This window comes from Pelodiscus sinensis, chromosome 23 (assembly GCF_049634645.1).
Source record: "Pelodiscus sinensis isolate JC-2024 chromosome 23, ASM4963464v1, whole genome shotgun sequence".
Taxonomy (NCBI): Eukaryota; Metazoa; Chordata; order Testudines; family Trionychidae; genus Pelodiscus; species Pelodiscus sinensis.
The window spans coordinates 11,772,064-11,797,698 of NC_134733.1; the positions used below are offsets into that span (position 1 = coordinate 11,772,064).

Genomic DNA, 25,635 nt, shown 5'->3' on the forward strand with positions numbered 1-25,635 from the left:
GCCAGAAAACCAACTCACTCACTTCCAGCCCTGCCCCCAGCCAGGGCTCCACTCCCCTTCTTCCCATTGTTCCGCTCCCTGGGAGATAACTGGTCAGACAGGTTCGAAGTCCCCTTGTATAATGACTCATCCCCTGCCCTGCTGGGCCGTGCTGCAGACAGCAGCCAGTGGAGGTCACTCAGAACCCAAGCCTAGCAACCAGCAAAGTACCCACACTACGTCACACCCACATTCTTCTCTCTGGGGTTAGATGATGGCTGGGATTCTCCATCTTTCCGGGGGCTTGGGCTTCAGCTGTGGCTTCTGCCCATTGCAGCAAGGGGTTGCACACTTTCCAGTCCCTGTCCATTCTCCTTGTGCAGACAACAAATTAAGCCAAACTGGGTATGCTGGTAGCTGTCAATGCATATATCTGAGGGGACACAGCCCAGATGACTGAATCCAAGCACTCCTTTAAAGATGAAAATGAGAAAGGAATTAATTTTAATGAGTGATGTTTTTGCTTCTGCTTGCCCTGCCATGTGTTCCCTCTCTCCCCACTGCAACTGTGCTGCAGCGTTCCGTGATCCAACTCCTTCCATGAGGGGATACCTTACAAGGGTTTCTGTGTCAATTCCAGTCCCCAAAGAACTTCGTCAGTCCATTAAGAGCCCAGCAGACTGTACAGGGAAATGCCAGAATGACAGGGGAGGAGAGATGCGAGCTAGAGAATAAGAAGGCGGGAAAGAAAGGAAAAAAGATTAGTTTGAGCAGAAATTCAGCATGAGAAAAATGGGCTTTTGGGGGGAGGGGTCTTCAGCATCCTCTTTGCTATTGAGGTGAAGAGAGCTGCAGAAAATTGCTCAGCTTGCTGCAAGACTCAGGCAAAGAGAACCTTTGGAGAGCAGAAGTTCTACCTATTTTAATGGTGCCTGGTTCGCTCTGCATCTCTGAATCTTGGCTCCTAGGGCACGTTTCTCAAGGAAACTCAGCACAGCGAGGATGCTGGGCTGTTTTGCAAATCAGGATCAATTCGGATGACAAAGAGGGAGCTGAGCCCTCTTGAAAATCTGGCCCTGACTGTAGGTACTGAGCACCTGAAAATGTGGCTCTCGGAGCATGATCCAGTGCCTAATGAAGTCAATGGGAGCCCTTCTGTTGACTTCAGTGAACATTGGATTGTGCCCCAATGAGGAAGGAAGACAAAAGAGACTCAGAACAAACATGGCATGCATGAGACACAGAGAAAGCCTCTCTCTCTCTCTCTCTCACACACACACACGCACGTGCGCGCGCGCAAACCAGACTTGTTTTGTTGCTGCATTAGCCTCTCCTGAAAGCAAGGAGCAGAGAAGGGTGGTTAAGCCATAGTGCCTATCATTGACCCTTATGGTGTTTACTCTCATAGGCAGGGATAGCATGTCTTTTTGAGAATGATGTCAGGATGGATCTGGTTCCAACACTGGCCAATGAGAGCAGGGTGAGTGATTGGCTGCCTTTGGCACACAGGCAAGAAGACAGAGTCTGGATGGCTGTGGGGTAGTCCATGTAGCAGACTGTCTAGCTTCCTGCAGGGTACTACCCCTTTCCCCAAACCCTCTCTACACATGGCACTAATCTGACCCCTTTTTGGCTGCCTCAGCATGCAGGCCAAGGTGTGGCTGGGCACCAGAGGCTCAGTTAATCCCTCACATTTAAGTGTGGTCCCCACAAGTCAATGGGGACAAAGTTCAGGGAGTCTGCCCTATTCTGTGCCATAAGTGAGAATTCCAGGGTGAAGGAGGCCCAGCAACTCTCACTCCAGGCTGTGCAGATGAAAAAGTAGGCACGTGTCCTCAAAACAGTCTGTTGGGTCCAGTCTGAGCAGGACTTTAGTCGAGACCTCCCCCCTGCACCCAAACAGAAAAATTCAAGCTCTCACTAAGAATAGCCCTGATCACGTGTAATCGCAGTATGGTACGAACCCTGGCAAGGACCCACACGGGACTCACCAGCAGGAGCTCTACCAGAATGGCATTGTCTAGTGATCAGAGACAATGGGAGCAGACAGGCAAGCTGAGTTCTAAGCCTAACTCCTACTGGAGGACCTTGGGCAAGCCACCAAGGCACCAGATTTCAAAAGAAGCCTCTAATTTTGGGGGCCTCCATTGCTGGGTGCCCAACATGAAATGCCAAAGCTTGAAAATGAAGACATCCAAACTCAATGGAGGCGTTTGGAAAAAAATGAGATTTCAGAGATTTCACTACTTTCTGACTCAGTTTCCGCACTTATAAAAGTCCCCCACCTTTGCTTAGTGCTTGGAGAGCCATAGATAAAGGCTTCAAGCTATTATTATTTTTCACATATTCCAGAGCCTGTTATAAATCTGATCCTGTTCCCATGGCCTGTCCAATGTTACAAGTGATGCCTGAGCGGAGGGCATCCTGCTCACTCTGCCTCCACCATTCAGCACAAAATTCCCAATCTAACCCTCTTTATCTGTGAGATTTCCCACTGGTAGAATCTCCTCTCTAGGATACCAGCACAGTTGAACCCCAGCAAAAACAGGTGGAAAGGGTGGATGCTTGTCATGGATTTATATATCTTTGGTTCCCTTCCGACAGGGATCCTAGGCACACCCTGTGCCAGGCCACGCCGCTGACTGAGCTCCTTTCACCAGCACTCTGTGGTGCCCCCCAAAACCACATGCCCAGAGAACTCCATTCAGATTCAGCTGTCTCCAAATACTAGCTCCCCTGGTCCTCGGAGCAGATTTTGAGAGCAATCAAAGCTGCTGCACTGCCATTTCCGACCTGAGAATTTCCTTCCTATTTGTGTGTGCGTGCGTGTGTGTATTTACGTGTTTAAAAAAAAACATTTTGGTTTTGTGCACTAAGCACTTTTGAGGACGATATGGGGCCCCGTAATATGGAGGTTTATAACCTCCTCGGCTAATGCTCTCTGACACTCTGTTTTGATATCATTACTACATTATACTCACAATTTTTGAGTGAAAAAATACAGTACTTAGAAAGTCGAAATTCATAAATAAATTCATGTCAAACCGCACTTAATATTGATTTTGTTAGTGTTCAGATTCAATAATAAGGTACTGCGTGCATGAATATTTAAATATAATCATCATTTCTGCATCTCCTAATGGCCTCTGCTCTTCTACACTCAATTTAAACACAATTTAAAAACTATAATGTATTGAAAAATACTAGGATTTAGCAATAAATCACCATTGGGATACTCCAAGCCTTTTATAGGATGGCTCAATATCTGCTTCTCAAGGGACAGCACAATTAGATTCATGTTTTTAAACTTCTCAATTATCCATATACCATAATTTTATGTGAAAGTTTGTTTCCCTTCCTCCCCCCACCTCGGTTCTCCCCCCTCACCCCCCAGATCCTCTCCCAGTAGGAAGCGGAGAAATCGCTAAGTGTTCTCTTAGCTGGGTTAGTATAGTAAAAAGGAGTCAAAGGTTGCAGTCCTCAAACTGAATTAAATCCAGAGACTGCCAGGGAAAGCAGAATGCTGACTCACTTAATCACATTATTTGGGGAAAAATCTAAGGAGGGGGAGAGATAAAATGACTCAAAATGAACTCGCCAGGGAGGAAGCAGAGTTTTTATATTTATTTAAAAAGCAATATTCATCTTTATCAAATAGAGGCAGGGTGGTTCGATGAGGATGGAACTGGCTGGACTTCTGCGCAGTTGCAAGCAGAAGGGCACCTCTGGCGGTTAGTGTTATGCCTGGCAAGTTTGGCACAGGGATGAGAGAAGGGGGGAGATCACTGTGACTGCTGGTCCCATCTCTTTTTATCCATAGGCAGTTTCTGTGGTGCTCGTTGCTGTTAAATCTGAATGAAGCATGCTGTGAGGTCAATATTCTTATCTGCCTTTTGTGGATGGGGAAACTGAGGCACGGAGGGGCAAAGCGACTTGCCTGCAAGTGGTGGCAGAGCTGGGAGCAGAACTTATGCCCTTTAGCACCACCCTTTTTTTTCTTGGCATCCTGGCAACAAGAGGCTGGGAAGGGGCTCAAATGCAGCCAATGGTGCCAAGGTAGCAGCGGCTGATGGCACCCTGGTATTGTTGGCTATACTGGCATCGGATGCAGATGGTGTGTATGACGCAAGTGGCACACCAGTATGATTGGATAGGGACAGCAATCATATGTGACGCACATAGCACTTAGTATTGCTAGATGACACATGGGAAGCAATAGATGCAGAGGTTGCAGTGGCAGTGCTATATGCAGACAGGCGGCATCACAGGTTTCCAATCAGTCACTGGCATGGACAGAGAGTGACATGAATAAATGGTGTACACTGCGCTGGTAGAGAAAACCTGATGGGGTGGGGGGATGACACAGACATTGCATTGGCGTGAGCATGGGCTCCGTGTCTTTGCACGCGTGTGCTATTGCAAACGAATGGCGGTGAATCCATTAGACCACATCACATCCACCTGGCCTATGCATATGCCACGTATTTTGCTGAAAAACTAAATTAGGAATGTGTGTAATGTTGCAACCAGGACAATTTTTTTTCCTTCTGCAAAGCATGGCTGCCTTGGGCCATTTGTCCAATTACACAGACCTCTAGGGGAGGAGGAAATGATGATTAGTTTGGGGCAGCCAGGCTAACCATGATCTCAGGGAGCTAGTCTGCATACAGAGCCCTGTTGGTTGGAAGATCTGCTAGCTCAGCTGTCTATAAGGGCAAGAACCAGCTTCCTTATACCCTGGGATGGGGAAAGGATTCTCAGAAGTTCTCCCTTGAAGATGAGGCTCCCACTTTAAGTCTTCATACTTTGCAGAAAAACATGTCAGAAACCCTGTGATTGATCCAGAAGATGGTTACTGCCCGTTTGCCATGTACCAATTGGCTGTTTGTGCCAACCCTCTGAGGCCCCCTTCTCTCCTCCGCCCTTACTGTCTTTTCACCTCACCTTCTCGCCACACTTGCCTGTCTTACTCTCATCTCCCATGCTCCGTCCTCCTGTCCCACTCCCCTCCCTTTTATTTCTCTCCTGACTAATCTCCCACTCACTCCCAATATTGCCAATTGCAAGTGGCAATAACGTGACATTTTCTGCTTTCCCCACTCTGGGTCCATTTGGTCTATTGAGATCAAAAGTTCTCTGGGGCAGAGACTGGCTACTCTTCTCTGTTTGTGCACAACAAGGGTGCACTCTGGGTCAGCCCTGAGGTGTTACCATAACTAGTCATGTGAATAGTTAACTAGTAAGCATTACTCTTTCTGGGTGATGGTTATATCGTTAACTGGTAGGGGCTGAAGCAGACACCTACTCGCCACGGGCAGGGGGCTGCTCCAACCTGGCTGCGATGGGTGAAGGGGTGCTCCTGCCCATTCACCCTCGTTTAAGTGGTTAACTAGTTAAACATAACATTTAACTGGTTAAATGGGATGTTACAACCCTAACCATAACACACATGATTAATGGTCAGATGCTTTGGCAGTGGGATGGGTTTGCAAGCTGCTCAGAGGCATGGAAAGGTAGAAGCAAACCTAGCTGAGAAGGATGAATGGGGAGAGTGCAGGTAAGGAAATCGAAGTGCATAACACTTTCTGTTTCCCAGCAATTTATTGCATGTGGCTCCACCCTCAGATGGGTGGAATCAATATGGAAAATGCGTGGACATTGATAGACTCTGACGGATTACTAGCATTGATAGGTGACATATTAGCACTGGTGGATGCAGATGATGCACTAGCAATGACAGAAACAGGTGTCACCTTGGCATTGATAGATACTAGAGTGGCAGCAAAAGATGCAGGTGGCAGACACCAATAGAAGTTTTCTGATATTTAGAGATGGAGATGGCAGATTGATAAATAGTTCCCTGGAATTGATAGATTCAGGTGAACTGGATACAAAACAGCAGTGTTATTTTCCTATGCTCCGCCCTCAAACCCAGTTTCACCCATGCAAGATACTGCAAAGAGATTACACTCTCAGTAGACTGGGCAACTCCTCATAATATGATTGTCTGTCTCTTTTGTGTGTGTGTTTTGGTCAGCAATGGAACAGTTAATAGTACTGACATGTAAATGAACTTCATTAGGTTTCAGAGTCAACCTTTTGTTGCGATGACATGGGGGAACAGTTCTAACCTCTACCAGTTAGACCAATTGTCCCAGGCAGTCTTCAGAATTAGTCACACATTACTACATCAGTTATACTCCATTCAGATTGTGAAGATTATCATCACAACTAGGAGGGATAGAAGTTTAATTTTTAAAAATGATGGTGTAGAATGAGTAATTCAAAAAGGGCAGACTAAAAAAATAAAAAATGGAATGGACTGACTGGCAGAGCCAATGCAAAGTGACCCAGTTCACACCCTGCAGATGGCACTGTTGGGTTGTGAAGACAGACCCCATCCAGAGGTTGAAAGGGCAGGACTTAAGCCTCTTCCTCGAAGCATCCCAACTTGCCTGTCCTAAGTGCAGGAGTTTGCAGTGCATTAAGCCTGTACCAGAGAATTAGCTAATTTTCCCACCCAAGACATTTTAATGGGTGAGGTGGTTTTGGGGAGGTGTGGGTGGCGCTCTGGCACTCAGGGTGCTCATCAGATATTGTTTATAATAGGCAGTGATGGTGAACCATCACTGACAGCTGCGGGTTGCAATGATAAATGTGACTAGCAAATAGGTATTGATAGATGCTGTCGGTGCTTTGGAGCTGCTGGATGATGCAGTTGACGTATTGCTATTGGTAAATAAATGCAGATGGCACCTTGGTACTGAGAGATGTGTGAGATATAGTGGCATTGATGGCTGAAGACGCACACTGTTGATAATTTGTTTTGCTGTCCCCCAGCTCTTTGAATACCTCCATTGGTTCCCTCTCTCCTGTGAATCACACTGAAGCACCTTTATCCTCTTTTGCGAGCCTCTACATAATCTTCCACCTCCTCAGCTTCCTACTCCCTCTGTTGGTCCCAGTCCTTTAGTCCTGTTTCTCTCTACTTCTCCACTCTCCACTGGGTCGTGTCTCACATTTTTGGGCTTTGTCTCATACTGCCTGGTCAGCCTGAAGTAGGAATCCTGTCCTTCATCAGGGATCCTCTTCTTCATCGCTCTCAGCACTTGCTCAGCATCTTCCCCTATTAGTAGGGGGTTTTGTCAAGACTAGGGAAGTCTTTTTTGCGGGCTGTTGAAGGAAGGGAGTACGGGTTGTGTTGGGACTGAGGACAAAAACATGGATCCCTTTGGCTGTTTATCTGACCGGAGCCTTAGTTCCAATCTCCGTGACATTCACTAATCACTACCCAGAAGACTGGATTTTTTTTAACTTTATCAGTTTGTTGCTTTAGCCTTTGGAAATAGGAGACCAGGACATCTGGCATCTGCATAGAATCATAGAACTGGAAGGGACCTCAAGAGGTCAGTCCAGTTCTCTGCCCTCATAGCAGGACCAATCCCCCTCTAGATCATCCCCGACAGGTGTTTGTCTAACCTGCTCTTAAATATCTCCAGTGATGAAGATTCTACAACCCCCCTAGACAACAATTTATTCCTGTGTTTAACACTCTGACAGGAAGTTTTTCCTAATGTGCAACCTAAACCTCCCTTGCTGCAATTTAAGCCCATTGCTTTTGGTCCTATCCTCAGAGGCCAAGAAGAACTTTTAGATACTTGAAAACCACGTTCATGTCCCCTCTGAGTCTTCTCTTTTCTAAACTAAACAAGCCCAGTTCTTTCAGTCTTTCCTCGTAGCTTATGTTTTCTAAACCTTTAATCATTTTTGCTGCTCTTCTCTGACCTTCTCAATTTTTTTGAAAATTTTTTTTTTTGAAAAAGTGGTGCTCAGAATTGGACACAGTTCTCCAACTGAGGCCTGATCAGCTCAGAGTAGAGCAGAAGAATGACTTCTCGTATCTTGCTCACAACTGTCCTGTTGATGCATCCCAGAATCATGTTTGCTTTTTTTGCAACAGTGTCACACTGTTGACTCATGTTTAACTTGTCATCCACTGTGACCTCTAAATCCCTTTCAGCAGTACACCTTCCTAGACAATCACTGATTGTTCCTTCCTAAGTGGGGTACCTTTCTGGTGGGGCTATGAAATCTGAGCTGAGACAGACAAGCTGGCTGTTACATGCTCTTGCCCCTTCATTCTGGTGACCTGTAGTGAAATGAACCCTCAGTATGAGCTCTTCCTTGAAGGTGGAGGTTACATGGTCTTAGGGTTGCCAGATGGTTTAACCAAAAATACCGAAATCCTCCCCCCCCCCCCAAAAAAAAAAATCACCAGGGGAAAAATTCTGTTGGGGGGAGGGAAGGGGAAACCAGATTTGTTGAGCAAAAAAATTTAAAAAAACAAGCATAGCCCCTTGAAGTAATGCTTTTGAGGCTTTTTGGCCCTAACAGGCTGCTGGCAGCCATCCGCCATCTGATCTTCCTGCTCTGGACCAGACAGCTCTCCTGTAGAACCAGGTAAGCACCCAGGATTTTCGCCTCCTGCCAGAAAAAATCAGAAAATCCTGGACATTTTAGGTGTCTGGTATTTTCTGAATTTTTTTACCGGACAGGAGGTGAAAATACTGAACTGTCTAGGTCAATACCAGACACCTGGCAACCCTACATGGTCTAGAACAGGGGTGGGCAAATGGGCCTCAGCCCGCGGAGGCCCCACCCCCAGGCCAATTAGGGCCTGGGGCAGGAGGAAGTGCATGAAGTTTCCTTCACCCTGGCAGGAGTGTGTGGCTCCTGGCAGGGTGGGAGGAGACTTTGCTCTCCCACCCCAAGACCTGTTTGCCCTGGAGGCAGAAGAGGAAGTGTGCAAAGTCTCCTTCCACCACCAGGGTCATTCAGCCCAGCAGTTGAATCTCAAGGTGATGTCACACATGGCGACTTTCCCAATTGAATCAAGGTGCATTGGAGGGTCCGGGGAAGCTTGGCCAAAGGAGTAACCTGGAGTGGACAGGTGAAGACCTTCAATCTCTCAGCTACTCCAGTTTCCTTCCCATGTAGATTTTGGGTTGAAATGGTCGGTGTCACCAAGAGCCCCTGGCAAAGTCCAATGCTTAGCCATGTTGCAAGAGGTCCTTTCCCTATAGTGATATGGGCAGATCGCTCCGGACCTAAGTTGTCTTGCTTGGGGACTGTTCCCCAACTTCCTGCAGCAGTACTGAATGGAGTTCAGTAGCACAAAGGGCGCTTCAGACTGCTCCTCCAGCAGCATTAGCCTCTTCGAAGAGAGCAGGGAGGGGCTGTGGCCCTGATGCTCCTTATCAGCCCTTGGTACTGGTCCAGCACAGAGAAAAGCAGGTGCTATAGCCTGTAGAAGACATATCTGGTGCTACTCTGGCCTGCGCTCTTCCCCTGTGCTTGGATCCTCCACCTGAACTGAGCTCTGCTGGAGAAATGAATTAAGGACGGAAGGGAATGAGCAGAGAGTGGAGAGGGGCTGGAAATTGTGTTTTTATCCCTGTTCTGTGAATTTCCCTTTCATTTGGTCCAAAAGCAATCACCTGTGATTTCTGCCCTGGCTGCCACTGCCCTTGTCATCACAATTCCCAGACTGCAGGAAATAACTTGACTCTGCATCTGAGCCGAGAGGACAGCAGGTAAAACCACAGGCCAAGGCATGGTTGGAGCAAGTCTGTTTGCAGGGAAAAATATCCAGGCTGTTGTACAAGCTGCAGCTGCATTTGCCCTAAAAGCTTCTGTTTTTTTTTTTTTTTTTTTTAATTCACACTCCCCAAACCTCCCTCAAAACAACTCTGAGGACACTGATTCTTTGAAAGCTGCTGAACTTCGAACAGGTGCAAGCAGAGACAGCTGCCTGGGCCCTGTGTGCCGATATTCCTGCTAATGCTTTCTTAGAACTTAATCTCTGAAACCATCTGCTTATGGCAAGCACATTTCCCTGAGGGTGAAACAAACCCAGCAAACCCCTGCTTTTCTTTGCCGCAACCAAAGCAAGGATTTTTAACAGGAAAAACAAACCAACAAAAAGCATGTGGGAGGTGTCAAGAATATGACAAGGGGTTGACTCTGGTGTCACTCCACTGACGTTAGGTTGGTTGCTCTGGCTTCACTGAGCTCAAGATCTGTCCCCAGGCTATAGGGGCAGTGGTCAAGCCAGGGTTTGGAACTGCTGTAAGTCAAGAGGAAGATCACAGACCCTGGAAACAAATGGGGCCAAATCTTCTTAGTCAAGAGTTTAACTTGGTCCTTACTAAGCCAACACTTCAATGGGGCCCAGCTAAGGATATAACAGAATAACCATTTAAATGGTTAACTGATAAACATGAGCTTATCGGTTACCCTAACCATTGCATGCTGGCTCCTGGCCCCATTCCTAGGGAGCTGGCAGGTGGCAGCTGGCTTCCTGGGAGCAGGGCCGGAAGCCAGCATGTGTCGGGGGCCAGCTGTGCACCGGCTCCCAGGGAGCCGGCTGCCACCCCATGCTGATGCCTCTGTGTCAGAAACAGCCACATGGGGCAGCAGCTGGCTCCCTGGGAGAGGAGCTGCATGCTGGAGCTGGCTGCTGCCGTGTGCTGTAGGCTCTGCAGTATAGACAGGGATCAGCAGCCGGGAGCCGGCTCCTGGTGCACACTGTCTGCTGGCTTTTTTCTCGGGGAGCTGTACTGGAGGCTCTGCAGTATAAGCTTTATACTGCAGAGCCTGCAGAGTGTAACCACTAAGATTTTCAGCTGTTACATGGTAACTTAATTAACCACTTTTTAACATCCTCAGGCCAAACCCTGAAGCTCCTCCCACATTGGAGGGCTTGACTGCCCAAAGCACTCAGGCTGTGATGCTAGGGAACCACTCCAGTGAGATAGAACTTGCTGCACCTTTATCCAGGAACTAAATAAAGCAGAGTAGCAATTCAAAAGACTGTCTGGTCTCACCCTTGGCGCCCTGCACTGGGACTGGGGAAACCTGGGTTCTGTGCCTGGCTCTGCTGTTGGCCTTGTGCAAGTCCCTTTCCTTCTCACTCTCCTTGTCTGCTAGATGCTGAGTAATTTGGGCCAGGCCCACCCTCTCACAAGGAGGCCCTTTTCTTGATTGGGGCTCATAGACACTGCCTTCTTAATCATTCAGAACAAGCTAAAGAAGACCTACATTAGTTCAGACCTACCCATTGCCATCAGCCATTCTGTTCACTCATGACCTGTGGAAATTCAGGAGCAGAGGCCAAATCACTATCACCCAACCCACTGCTGCTGCCGCCTGAACTATTGAGCTGCTAATGAAAAGCCAGTCTGTCAATTTCAGGCAAAAAAAAATGGGCGGGGGGGGGGGAGCTATTAGCCATTGCTGCCCTGTGACTGCCAGAGGCACTGCGGTGACAGGAATGGGTCACACTTCAGCGTGTGACTGAAGGGTCCCTAGCTACAGAGAGACACTTAGGGACTTCCCCCTGCATTTGGTGCTGGCCATAAAAAATTGATCATCCTTTGTTATAGCTTCACTTCTGTCACTTTCCATCCTGGAGTCTGTTTTTTACAGAAAACAAGCTACATTCATCAAAAATGACAGAACACAGACTTAATGTAATCATGTATGGGAACATGAATTGCAAATGCAGAACACAAGCACTAAAATGTATTTTCCATTACCGCCACAAAATGAAATAATCATGAACATTTTCCCCAAGAATGAGAACACATGTAGAGTACACCGACACCTCAAGAAACGGCACCATGCCCTGGCTGCAGGTGGAGGTGAGCACGGGGCATGTTTATGGCACAAGGCAGCACTCCATGCTTTGCCATCACTGGCAGAGATGGCTGCATCTGTGGGTCCCCACAGAGATGCCTGTGCTGGTTATAAGCCACTGCTGCTTCATTGCTATCCTTTTGGATGAGACTTAAAGTCCTGGCCGTTTGTGCTTGTTAAAGATCCCCTGGAACTTTTTACTAGAGTAGAGGTGCTAGATTGAGAGACTGTACTGTCCAGCACTTAAAGCAGAAACTAGGGAGTCCAGGAGACCTATGATCTGTCCCCAAATGTCTTGTTGATTTGTGTGTGACCCTGGGCAAGTCACTTTAAGCTTTCTGTACCTCAGTTTACTCAAGTATGGTAATAAAATTAATAATGAGAGTTGGACAAATATGGCTATTTTTGTCTCTGCAAATTATAACATGGCTAATTGCTTTCTGCCTTCCCCCTCTAGATTCACTGGGCTGTGGCATTTCTGTGTTCTGTTAAACAGCTGCTGTTTCACAGGTAGGTGAAATTATATGAATCCATTCGTAAAGTAATTTGGTGCAAGGTGCTATATAAATGTAAGTGAGTGGATTGTATCTGCTATTCAGGATCTCAAGAAGGAAGGCAAGTAATATTGGGGAATTATCTAACACACTTGTAGATGGAAGAGGATCCAGTTCATGTTAGTTATTTAGACTATACGCTGCATCCCCAATTCTTATCTAGCCTGTATGAACATTTACCATATATTGAAACTACAAAGCAGCTTATAGACTTATTGAAGTTTGCCTTGCAGGAGAACAGTCAGATGTCCACCATGATGTTCAGCAGAGAAGCTACTGGCTTTCTCAAAGCATTGCACTCAGACAATGCTGAGTGTTAAGTGGAATGAGATAGAAGGAATAAGGCAGAGAGGCTGGTCCCAGCCAGCAGAAGGCGCTGTAGGGAGTGGGTTACAACCAAGTGCTATATATTATTGATCTCCATTTTGGCTGCAGGCCATTGATTAAATGAAGGGATACATGCTGGATAGACCAGTGTCTGCTTCAGTGAACAAGAGGAGGGAAGAAGAGAAGGGGAGGATCAAGATGTGTAATGGTTAGAGCAGTATGTGCTTCAGGCAGGATGGGGCACAGCAGAAAATGGAACAGTGTGAGAGATTTTATTCTCTGATTTAAAACAGTGTCTTTTGCCTAAGAGCAGTTAGAGTATAAAAAATACATAAAACAAATAGGCCCCGCAGCTGTAAAATCAGAAAGAAAATCTGTGGATCTGGATAAGATTTTATACTTTTTTGTACCGTAATAGTAAGGAAGAAACATGTGCTAACATGCTTCCTCCCAGCTGTTTATGCATTTCATGCTGTCAGACATGTCTGCTCATCCACCTTTGTGTGCATACCCCTATGGACATATATATACACACACTCTATGTATAGCCATGTATATGTGTTGCATGCTTCACATTAACATACACAAGTTCACACAATTCTTGTATACACCCACCCAGCTTCCTATATGACTTAACATGGATTCACATGCATGTATGCCATTGCATTTCCATGTATAAGTATGCACCTGTGTCCACACATCTGAATATGCATCTGAATATATAAGAGGTGAACAAAATATTCACAATGGAGCACAAAGGTACTTTGCCATTTTCTATTTCATTCCCCCATTTTACTTCAAAGGCAGAAGTGTTGTGGGGAGCCCAGGATGAGCTGGGGACTCCCCTATCCCAGGCTTCAAGAGGGGCTGCTGCTTTGAAACGCTACGTGCAGCCTAGGGACACCCCAGCTGGCCCCAGCTACATGTGGCATTTCAAAGCGTCAGCGCCACATGGAGCCCAGGGTCTGGCCCCAGGCTTCAAGTGGCGCTGCTGCTTTGAAGTACCCCCTCTTCTCCCCTCCCCTTCCTTGCCTCTATCTGATAAAGGCAGCAGGGGAGGGGGGAAGCGACTAGTCAACTGTTCTGTAGACTGTCTGATAAGCATTTGCTTATTGGATAGTTGGATAGTCCTTCACTTGCCTAGTAGCATTCCCACATGAGTGTAGATGTCTACTCACACTGCTTGCATAGATGAGTGCATCTACAGATTTCCATGTAGCCACGTGTTTGTACACATTTAAGTCATGTGCCCATATGTTCTCCCAGGCATTCATGTACAGGAGGTGTACATAATACATATGCATGTGTAATGCATCTATAAAATGTGCACTATATATGTATTTGTTTTTATGGTGAGAAAGATGAAAGTACATACATTTGTGGTACACGCATAATCAGTATGTTTGTTTATGCTCCCAGTATAAATACCTTCCAGAAGAGGGCACCTATCTCCCAGCCCAGACAACCTTTGTTAACCCATGGCCTACAGCCTCTTACACCTGGGCACTTAAATCTTTCTTGCCAACTAGAGGTTAATAATGCCAGCATACAGTGAAATATTAAGGTAGGCACTTGAAATTCAAAGTGTTTCTTTTAATTAATGGGTGGATGCCACAGGATGATCCAATCCAACTCTTAAATTAATCTTAATTACATGGATTTTGTAACTTTGGCATTAGCCAGCCTAACAAAATATGTATTTCATAATCCTAGAAATGGCTGAAAAAGACTGTAGTTGAGAAGTCAGCTGATGATTTTATCAGCCGCCGCGGCTGTGGGTGTAAGTGTCATCAAGGGAGTGTCTGCGATCTTATCTGAAAGCCCAAATTAATTCAATTCTGCAAATATCAAAACAAGCTTTTTTGGCTGGCATGCGGAGAATATGCGAGACTAATTTCCAAGCAATTACATCTTGGAGATTCTATGCTGTCCAATGCTGTTGGAATAGGGAATCAGGGTGGGCAGGTGGCAAGGGAAAGAAACCTGTCATGCATCCTGTGAGACAATGCAAAATAACAAAACATTAAAAACCTCTGTTGGTCACAGTGTGTTTTACTGATTGGTTTATGGTTTGGGTACAGGACAGAGTCAGGAGACATGTGTTCTACTCTCAGCTCTGCCACAGAACTGCTGTGTGGTTTTATGTGCCTTTTTTTCCTCTCCCATCCTTGCTCTGCCTTGTGTGTTTAAATTGCTGTCTGTTTGTACAGTGCCTAGCACAGTGGGGCTTTGAATGCAGTGGGCTTCTCTAGATGCTCCTGTAACATTAATAATAATTGGTGGATAGTATTGTCCTGGGAGACTTGATATTGGGACTCTGCATAAAGGATGCACCTATGAGGTCTCTTTAAGTGTTTGCAGTGCCAACTAGGACTGTAAAATCCCAGTTAATCAGTTAACTAGTTAAACATTAAACCAGTTCAACCTAACGTTCAGCCAATTAACTGACTATGCAGGATGTCACTGCTCTAGCACCTCAGCCTGCAGGGCTCCCGCTCCCAGCCCCACACTGTGGCTGGTTGCCAGCTCCTAGCCTAAGCCACCATCTGCACAGGGCTAGCTGCTGGGGCTGGTCCCCAGCCCCAGCTGCCAACCGCACAGGGCTGGCTGTGGGGCTGGAACAGCCCTCCACCCACAGCAGGCTGTGGGAAGGGAGCTTCTGCTGAGGAACTGGTTAACCACTTACCTGATCACATCCCTAGTGCCAACCTTAAATAGACAACAGAGCCTGGGCTCGCTCGCTTGTGGTGTTCGTCAGACATACATACCCACCGAAGCAGCCACCACACATCATCTGAACAGGAAGCAGGGCCTTTGGCAGTCACAGGGAATATCTTACCTGGTTCTCACAAATGAAAATGGAAAGATGATTGATCTGCCTGGAAGTGAGCGCCATTGGGAGCCACTGTTTGACTCCTTTTTCCAAATGCAAACCAGAGGGACACTACAACAGTGGGGAGTTTGCCTGTGTCCAGGAGCAACCAAATACAGTCAATGGTGTGTCACCACTCCCCTATTAGTTAGGCAGTGTGCACCCAGCTGTGAGAGGGAGCTGCCTGCATGCATACCCCAGAGCATAGACTTTCCAATATGCACAGGCATGGCCTTCCATTCACACCTCACATTTGATTCACATTGCCTCGCTCTCCAAATCTCCCTAAACATCCTTCTATCATTAATCTACAGCATAACAGAAGGCTCACAAATGGTTGTAGACTTAGCACAGGGAACCCTTTTTGGGTCAGGGGCTGCTGATACACAGAAAAGTCAGTCGAGGGCCACACACCAGTGAGAAGCAAAAAAACCCAAACCCTCTTGGAGGTGGCTCTGACTGAGAAGGAAAAAGAAACCCCCCACATTCTCCTTGTGTACTCCAGCCCCATGGGGGGGATGGCAGGGAGGGGGCTGAAGTACCAGCACAGGCTCCCCAATTCTGTGGGGAAGCCCTGAGCCTCGGGAGCTGGATCCAGGTAAGCTGGGGGCCACATCCAGCCCCTGGGCCTTAAGTTCCCCACCCCGGTATAGCAGTTTTGCTCCAGCTTTGACACAGGGAGGCTACCTGAGAGTTTCTACATCTGGATAGGTTTGCCCTCAGTGAGTGGTGGTTTGGATGTCATAGCAGACTGTCCACAGATGAATTCTCCAGCATGCCTGTGAGCTGTTCTGTATATTCTGGTCCCTATTAGTTGATCAGAATCTTTTTGCAGTTGGCTGATCTTCTGTTACTCAAGTTTTCTCTTTTCCTTATTAACAATGTTTACCTGTAGAAGATTTTTTCAGAGAGTATTTTTTTCTGGGCATTTTGTTTGTATCAATTGGGGGAGGGGGGTTGCTTTTACAGCAGTTTTGCAGGCATAATTGGAAACAATGTTAAATCTGATGTTAATTTGCCTAATTGATGTGAAAACTTGATTTAGGCTAGGAAGGGATGGATATCCCCATCTTGGTCTTATGAATAAACTGCTTCTCTGGAAAGAGAAGTAAAATCCAGCAGATACAAGCAATCAGTAGGGTTATATCTGCAAGCCAGGATTTTAAAAGGCATCAGGTGCTCACCTCACATTGAAAGTCAGTGGGATTTGGTGCCTAACTCCCTCAGGTTACTTTGAAATGCCAAGCCATGGCACATATGTTGGCATTGACTGGTACTGTGAGCTGAAGTAGGGCACTGTTGTCCCATGTGTTGGAGAAGAAGAGAAAATGTTCAAAAGTGGGATCTAATGGTGAGTGGCAGGGTGGGAGTGTCCAGTGGCTGATAACGCAGGTGGGAGTGCAAGGCTTGTGGTCGGGCAAAGCTGCAACAGGCAGGGCTGGCTGCTCCCCCGGCTGGTCCATGAGTGCAGTCCCTGCTGGGGGTTGGCTCATGGCTTGCAGGCTCTCACCCCATTCCCCGCCCCCTATTTCCAGCCCACACTGGCTGCTTGCTGTGGTGGCTGATGAGTGTGGGCTGGCCATGACCAGTTACATGTCATATTTGCTTGCCACCCACCCATTACCCCTTTACATGCTTCCCCTCTCATCATCCTCTCCCTGCTTTGCCAATTCACCCCCACCCCAAGACCTGCTGGTCTTCCACATCCCTCCCACCGGTGGGTTGTGGCCCACTCCTGGCACTGTGTGGAGAACCTAACCCCTGGTTGGCTCATTCAGCTCACCAACGGCCTGACTGGCAGGTTCCTTCCTTCCCGCACTGCCTCTGGCTGGGCTGGCACCCAGGGAAAGCACAAGACCCTACTACAACCAAGGACACTGACCAGCAGGAGGAGCCAAGCCCTGCATGTGTCAAAGCCCCGCACACCGCTGGCATGGGGAAGCTTCTCTGATTCTCATTTAAGCTGTGGAATGGCAGGGAGCAAGCTATTTCCACCTTGTTTGTGCCCCAACCCTGCAGCTCCACAGCAGCCTTTGCACACTGCCCCAGGTCCTGCCCCCAGAGCATGTGGGGATGCTCTGTCCACTAGGCACCATCCCCTGCTGTGTCACCTCTCTGGCTGGGTTCGCTGAAGCCCCTGCAGAGCCATCGTGCACAATGCATCCTTAGAGATTAACCCCTTCCTGCCTGCACTGGTGGGTTTTATCAGTGGCCCACAGCAGCTTGGAGGTGTTAGCTGTCTTTTGACACTGTGCAGGCAGGAAGGGACAAGCTGCTTCCAGGCACAGAGGAGCCGGTAGGTTGAAGGGCAGGAGGGAAGAAATGACCCCTCCAATACACGGGCCAGGTCATGCCCATTTTCTGTCTCCACCCTCCTGTGGCTAGAAGTAGGGATGTTAAATATGGGATAATTGAATAGTCAGGTAACCTCATGAATTCTTATTGGTTAGTCGACTATTCTGTAGTCACTGGGGGTGGGGCCGGCAGCCAGTGCACTCCGGCCTCACTCCCAAGAAGCCTCCTGCCAATCTACACTGCTGCCTCCGTTTCAGAGGCAGCAACACAGGGTGTCAGGCAGGAGCTGGTCTGTGAGGGGAGCCAGTTTAAAAACCAGCTCACCTGGCAGACTGGCTGTCTGTCACGAACCCGGGGCAAGCCAAAACTGAGCCAAGCTGCCTGCCCACCTGGCTCCTAATACACTTTAAATGCAGAGCTACAGCAGGGGTAGGTCCTGGACCTGTTGCAAGTTAGGACTGAGCCGGGTTGCTGGCCAGCCTGCTAAAAAATTTACTGGCAAGGAGTGAGGGGGAAATGCGTGTAGTCTATAGCATTAACCTATAAGCTTTTGCTTATCTGTTAGTCAACTACACTATTACATCCCTAGCTGGAAGTAGCTCACATCCCTTTTCTCCCACACAGTGCTGAGAGGCTGCTGCTGACCACACTCTGGTGTGAACCCTGACAGAAATCAGGGAGGGAGTCTGTGACCCCATGTCCCTCCTCTCTCCCCGTATATGTTGCCTTGAGAAGACCAAGTGCCAGGAGAAGTAGGTCCATCCTGGGCGTCCAACCAGGCATGGAGGGTGGAGAGCACTGGGCAGGGAGAGTTGGATTAGGTTGGTCAGTCATCCCTATCTCCATGTGAGAGGTGTATGGGAGTGTGAGTGTGTCAGTTCTCTCCACGCACGCCTGAAAGATGAGAAGGTAAATAAAAAGACACCAGCTCTGTGGTATGTCTTTTTAACAGGAACTCAGTCAACTTGATGTTAATTGGCACATTTGTACTGCACAGTTCTGATTGATTGCCCTTAAACTCATTTAAATATAAGTTATTTTACTAGGTGTCCCATATTCAGCACAGGGAAATATGGTCACCCTAGTCACAAGGCCCTTTCCTAGATAGAAGCTGCCCAACACTGGAGTTGAGTCCTGTTGTAAGATGCTGTTACTTGCAGTAGGCAGGTTCTTCTAGCTGACGGGGACTACCAGGGGACAGTTTTACTTAGAAAAGCAGTACCCAATAGCAGAGCAAGACAATTTAACGTACGGACAAGTTCATCAGGGTCTTCACTGGTAACCTTAATGCCCTTCTCTAAGGAGTTGAATAAATCCTCCAGCCCTGAAGCATTTCCCCAGATGACATATTGTTCCTGACGGTGAGCAAATTCTCTGCCGGCTTTTCCAAGGTTCCTCCAAAACACAAGACTCTCAGGATATTGGCATAACTTTGAAGGTGTCCTCGCACTAACTGTACTAACTTCTGGAGTGAGAGTGAATCTTCTCCTTTCCCTTTCTGATTTTCCATGTACAGCACTGGTCCTGAAATTCCACAACTAGGCAGACCTGTCTAATTGTCAGAGTGATGCTCCAGCACTCCTTAGGAGGCCTCCTACTGATGGGTGTGCCCTCTTTGACCTCCCAGATCAATAAGTGTTCAGCAAAGTTTGTGTATTTCAGGACCGCTCACTAAATACGCCCAGCGCTACCCCCTGTGGACTTCTCTGACATTCATATTGAGGGAGGCACTATGGTGGTTAATGTCTTCAGGAGTATGTAATGGAGAGAGGCAGAGTATAACCCTCCCCAGGTATTTGGTACTTCGATTGTTTAGAGTCTCCCATTTGCAATGAATATGTGGAATACATTAAGAGGGAGTCTGAGATCCTCCAGCTACTCCGTTTTAGCTCCTGTCTTTTTATCTTTGCTTGTATTCTGTCTGTCTCTGCCCACAGTGAGGCCCAAGCTCACAAATATTCAATTGCAAAAATGATTGAATGCAAAAATTATTTTCATTGCATGGTGCGTCCTTGGCATAGGGCTCAGAGGGGCACCAGGCCTATTATCTGTGGCACTGATGCCCAGCTTCTGACCTATTTCTCTGGCATATGCATGTATGATCCTGTAGATTTATGGGGTGAGAGCCTCCCCTCCACCGCCTGCATCTTATGGGAAGATCTATTGATGGTGGCCTCCCACAGACTGAACATGGCATCTCAACTCCTTACTCTCACACAAGGAGATTGACCCCTGTCATGTGGACCATTGGAGGACCTAGGATTAAATTAAATTTCACCAGAGTCTGCTTCTCCAGCTGATTGCAATGGGAGATGGCATCCTTATTTGTGTCCATCGATGAAGCAGTGGTAGGCCATAGGGATGTAAAATCCCGTTTAATCAGTTAACTAATTAAAAGTTAGAGATCTCAGGCAGGGGACCGCTCCAGCTCGGCCGGAGCAGCCCCCAGACTTCAGGACTGCTGGTTCCCGACCTCTCAGGGTTCCTGACCCCTGCATGGAGCTGCCAGATCCGCAAGACTGCAGCTTCCAGCCCCACACAGGGCTCTTGGCTCCTGGCCCCCAGCCTAATGTGGGGCTAGAGCAGCCCTCCGCCCATGGCAGGCCATGGGCGGGGCTGCTCCTGGGCACTGGTAAACCAATTACCTGGTAAGCATCACCCAGTAAGGGTGATGCTTATTGGGTACCGGTTACCTGTTCATATCCCTGCTAGGCTATTACTATTTATTAACATTAGTACCTAAGGACAAGCTAAGTCAGGGTCCCATTGTACAAGGCTTTCTATTGTGGCTGAACAGGGACACTCAGATTTCTCTCTTCTTCAATAGCAGAGTCCTACTCCATGGCTAGGGCTCCCAGGCGTTACAGTAATACAAATAGCTAATAATAATAGGCAAACCACTACCTGCAAGTTAGGCTGGGCTTTGTCGGAGGAAGAGTTTGTAGAATGAAGTGAAATTCTCTGGGCCTGATTCCTGTTTGCACCAGGGTTTGGGCTTTGTAAAGAGGCCATGAAGCAGGGGGAAATGGTACCATGTCAAGTTCCGTCTCCTCCAGCTCTAGAGAGGCCTGGGATATGGTGGTAGCCCTAGAAGGTCATTGTCTAGTCCTCTGGCATGGCGTCTGTCTCTCTGCTCCTGCTATAGCACTTGAGGGCACCAAGGGCTGAATAATCACACAGGGCCAGGTCCCCAGCTGGCATTAATCAGCATGGCTCCCTGGATGTGAGCGGATGAGTTCCTACTGACGGCAGCAAAAGAGCTGGCCCTGAGAATGCATTACTCTCTCACTACCCCCTTTGTAAGTCAGACAAGTCCTTCGAGTGTCTTGTCCCATTGCAATGTTAGAGAAGGTCACCCCCTCCCCTCCATAGGTTGTCCCTTCTCCTCGGGATAAGCAGCATCTCCCCCCCTTGCATTCCCAGTCCCTCACGCTTCACCAGAATTAAATTCATCATTCATTTTTTATGGTTTATACATAGCAGTAATTTATGTTTTCAAATATATTGAGGTCACACTTTAGCAGAAAAAGAGTGTTTCACATTTAAATTGAAGGCATGTTCGTTCCATTAAAGGGAGATGTTTTGGACAATTTTAAAAGGCTAAAAGTAGTAGAAAGTAACATTAAAATAAAATTTGAGAGATGTAATTACACCTAATTGTACCATAAAATAATCAATACCGCATTACATTATTTCTGACTTCCCTGGTTATAGCCTTTTTTTTGTTAAGCTTTTGAATATTGATGAGGTGAAAGAGGTCGAAGTCTACTCTCGGAGGTCTAATGGAGGTGGAATTAAGGTGATGTCCTCTCCTATTATATCTGCGTGGAGGGGCGAGCGCTTGCCTGGCTCGAGCCAGGGAGATAACATGGCATCAGAAGCCAATACCTCGGCAACATTTCTCCGGCCAAGATTAGGCTGTCAGTAACTGCTGACTGGGAAGCTGGGAGCAGCCGCGTGCTCTCCCCTTCACAGACCCACTCAATTAGCCACGGCAGAACGCAGAGGAAATGATGTTCATGTCAGCCAAGATCATTAGCAGCTGGAGACCAGGGGGAACCAGTTCCTTCCAGTTCAACCAGCACTTTTTGCTTTGTTTCCTCTTTTCAGAAGTTTGAGGAGGCTTTTTAGGGTGTGTTTATATTTGTGGATGTTCCTTCTCTCCCTCCCCTTCCCCAGACTTGTGCACTGAATGCACTTTCTCTGTTAAAATGATAGCCCCATTTAGTCTAGTGACATTCACCCTCCAGCCTCTTACACACACACAGGACGTGCACACAAACATAGCAAGGAAGGTTGCTGCAGATGTTGTCGTTCGCTGCAGGTGCTCAGGCTGGGAGCTCACCTCCATCTGCATTTCGTCCCAGTGAGTACAGATCTGGATGAGTATTCCTTTATCACCCCAGAGTTCCCATGACTGTTCAGGCGCCTGGAAAGTGACATTCTTCACCTGGTGCAGCATCTCTGTTCCTGTTTAAACTCCAGAGCTCCTCCAGGTCTGTGACAGGAAGGGGCCACTTGCCAGGAGGGGACTGGTAAGACCGTGCAGTTTTCTCCTGAGCTGGAGATGAGGCTGGCTGTCTTTTTCCTGCCCTAGGCTGGAAAGGTCTCTGCATTTTTCTAGCAGTTTTGTCTTAGTAAAAGCTGAATAAGGACACCAGGATTGGATCCTTAACTTCTGTGCTTCCAGTTTAGGATGAGGATAACAGCCATCTGAGTCCAGGCCTGGGAGATCAGATTCCAGGTGCTATTGGGGTAAACTATGAACCCATTGAATCAATGTCAGAACTCGCACTGACTCAGTAGTGACAAATTAAACCATGCATAAGAGCAACAAAGTATTATTACTGTTATTATTTGATTTTCGTGGGATCTCTCTCTCTCTCTCTCGCTGCCCTAATACACACCCATCTGTCTTGTCTCTGTCTCTCTCTCTCTTTATATTCATTTATTTATTAAAACAGAACCAAATCCAGCACTGCTGCTGTATTATCCATTTCACATTGCACAGCATCATCTGATTACAGCGTTCCTTAGAAAAGAAAAGATAATGAGCAGGCTCAGATCATTACCATTAATAATAAAAAACAATATAATGTATTTTTAAAACTTTTCTTAATGCAACACCAGCCCATCCTGTCTTCCAAAATTAAACAAATAAATGAATGAAAGTAGTGGGAGGGTGATATGGAAAGAACAGCTCCAATCCTGGGATCTCACTGTTCCCAGGTGGTGGTATCTTTGCCGGGGTGGGGGTCGGGGGTTGTTCTCCTCCACACAACAAACATCACTGCATTCTGGAAAAGTACCTTCCTCAGGGTGCCCTGCAGATTAGTCCTCTTACCTCTGCCCCTGTGCACTTCTGCTGATTCCCCTTGAATCACTTGTGCGCCTGAAAGCAATCTGCCTGTACCACTCACTCTGAACTCCAAGTTATTCCTCACACTGACTTCTGCTGTGTAACCCAAATTATTCTTTCTCTTATATTGCCCCAGCTATCCCCAAATTATTCCTTTTTGTGTCTTCCTGGGCACCTGAAACTTGTTCCCCTTCTCTCCAGGGGGCACCTTCCCCTCATCCCCATCCAAGCTGGTCCCATTGTGTTTGCTTCTGCAGGTCAAACGTTTCCTGTTTTATTAGACCCACTGGACAGTTTATTTGCACAAAACAGAGTGGCAGCCCCCCTGCTGGACTCCGGACTCTGCACCCATGAGCAGATTGCATTTGTTTCAATTGAGTAACAGAACAAGCAGCAGCTTCTTTTTTTTTTTTTTTTTTTTTTTGCTAATTTGGAAATGGAAGGGACCGTATTAGGAAATTTACATTTGCGAATATGATATTTAATTAGCAATATTAATAAATTAATAGAAGTAAAGAGCCTTGTTGAGACTCCAGATTAATAAAACATGCTCTAGCCGAGTAAATGAGGTGAGATGGAGATGTGATGCCCATAGAGAATTGAGGGTGAGTCTCATTCCCCAAATACCGCTTTAACCTATGAATGAGGGGCAGTCCTTGAGATGGTCAGGGGCAGTTATGCAGTTGGTCACTTTCAGAATGGAACTGCAGAGGGCTGGATGTTGCCACTTTTACTCACATAAGTATCCTCATCATGGAGTCAATGGGGCCTCTTGTGTGGGGAGTCCACACTCCCCCCATGAGGAGAGGGTGTGTGCAGTCTGTCCCAGGGCATGTAGCTCTTCATCTGGAAATGAAGACCCTGATCCTGCAGGCTCTGCTGTGACAGCAGGGCCTCCTCAGGCACCTGTGGATTCCCAGCAGTGTCGCTGATGCTCTGCACAGGTGGAGGGACCCCCTCTCACAGATCAGCTGGCAGGACTGCATGTTTATAGACCATCACCTGGGTATTCTGGGAGCACTGGAGTTAGGGGTGGCGAGGGAACCAAATCACCCCCTGCAGTCTGAATTTCTTTGGAGAAACTTGGATCCAGATTGAGCTACCTTGTTTCTATAGTGTCCATTAGAAGAAAAGCAAACTCCTGAACACCATTGGGAACATCCCCATGCAAACCTGAGTCATTGGGAAGCACTCAGCTGCTAGGGTGAGACGTGCTCTACAAATCCCAGGACAAACCGAGAGGTAGATGACCAACCATCATGGCTCAGGCTTTTTCTCTAAGATGGAGCCAAACACACATCACTCTCCAATCCAGTTCTGAACCTAGTGGCCCTCCCCATCTCTAGTTATGAATGAAGTGGCTTTTTCACCCTCAGCCCTTGTACTCAGTCCGTGGCAGATGCTTAGGGTGGCTTCATCCTAACTTCAAGGTAGTCAGTTACCTTGCGCTTTCAGCTGGCTCAGAGGCAGCTCCGAATCCATCTTGCCCTGCTGTTGTCATCATTTTTGGCTGTTCTTGGCTGCTTTATATTTTTGGGGGGATGTAGGAGGATTAGAGAATATCCTTTTGAGATGAAACTCCTCTTGCTACTTTCTATCTGTTAGTGTTTAATTTATATCATGCACATTTACTTATTTAAAACCCCCATCCTCACCACAAAAAATGTACATGTTGTTTGGAGGCTTATTGTATTAGTACTATTATAGGAAAGAAAATGGAATGACTTGGCTATAGTGAGGCAGTGGCAGAGATGTAAATAGAATGTGATGTCTTGGGGCCTAGAAGACCAGGAGACCAAAGGGGAAAATTCTTTGAAATGTTTAAACAGATCCACGGGCGGTCGATGAAGGTTTGCAGCCCCCAGCCCCACCTTTTCTGCCGAGGCCCAGAGCAGGACAGCAGCCCCAGCAGCCCTGGCCCTGGAAAATGCCTCTGGCCACCCATAGATTTTTAAATCCCGAAGGGACCATTATGGTCTGATCTATGCACCCCAGGTGTAGAATTCCACCCAGAGGTGGCTGCATCCAGCTCAGTAGCTTGTGGTTGGTGTAGAGTTTGTCTTTTGGAAAGGCAAGGGTGTAAACCGTGCTGAGTGTGGTCTGCCCTACTGTGCACTTGCAGCTAACCCTTGTACTGCACCAGTTCCGCTACCCCTGCCTGGTGGATTTAAAAACTCCAAGTGATGGAGGATTCACTACGTCCCTTCATAATCTGTTCCCCTGACTCACTACGCACCCTGTTAAGTGTGCTAGTTCTACTGTGAATGGCTGCTTTTGCATTGTCCAGGTGTGCACGTACACATGGTTTGGGGGCTTATTATATTAGTCTGGGTGGAGATGGGGAAAAGGGTGAAGAGGAGCAGTGGGATGTGAACTACACACCGAAAATCTTTTAAGACCATTCTCCTGAGATTAGCTCACTGGTGAATGCTGCGGCACAGTGGAAAGAGGAAAGGGCCAACGGTCGAGACTGAGGGGACCTGATTTCCAAACTCAGCTCTGCCACTCACTTCTGTGTGGCCTTGTATGAGTCATTTGGGGCTTGCCTATGC

At 47.4% G+C, this 25,635-nt stretch overlaps 1 long non-coding RNA gene across 4 annotated transcripts in view; it reads left to right on the forward strand.

The window, feature by feature from the left end:
- LOC142819441 (uncharacterized) overlaps positions 1 to 25,635 on the forward strand; it is an 89,726-nt gene that overhangs the window by 48,127 nt on the left and 15,964 nt on the right. For 2 of the 4 annotated variants that reach the window (XR_012897345.1, XR_012897344.1), the window contains exon 5: positions 12,134 to 12,186. This is a non-coding gene — a long non-coding RNA (uncharacterized LOC142819441). Of the gene's footprint in view, positions 1 to 12,133; positions 12,187 to 13,976; positions 14,099 to 14,270; positions 15,086 to 25,635 lie in introns of those variants that run through there. The other 2 variants (XR_012897343.1, XR_012897342.1) reach the window with 2 other exon arrangements.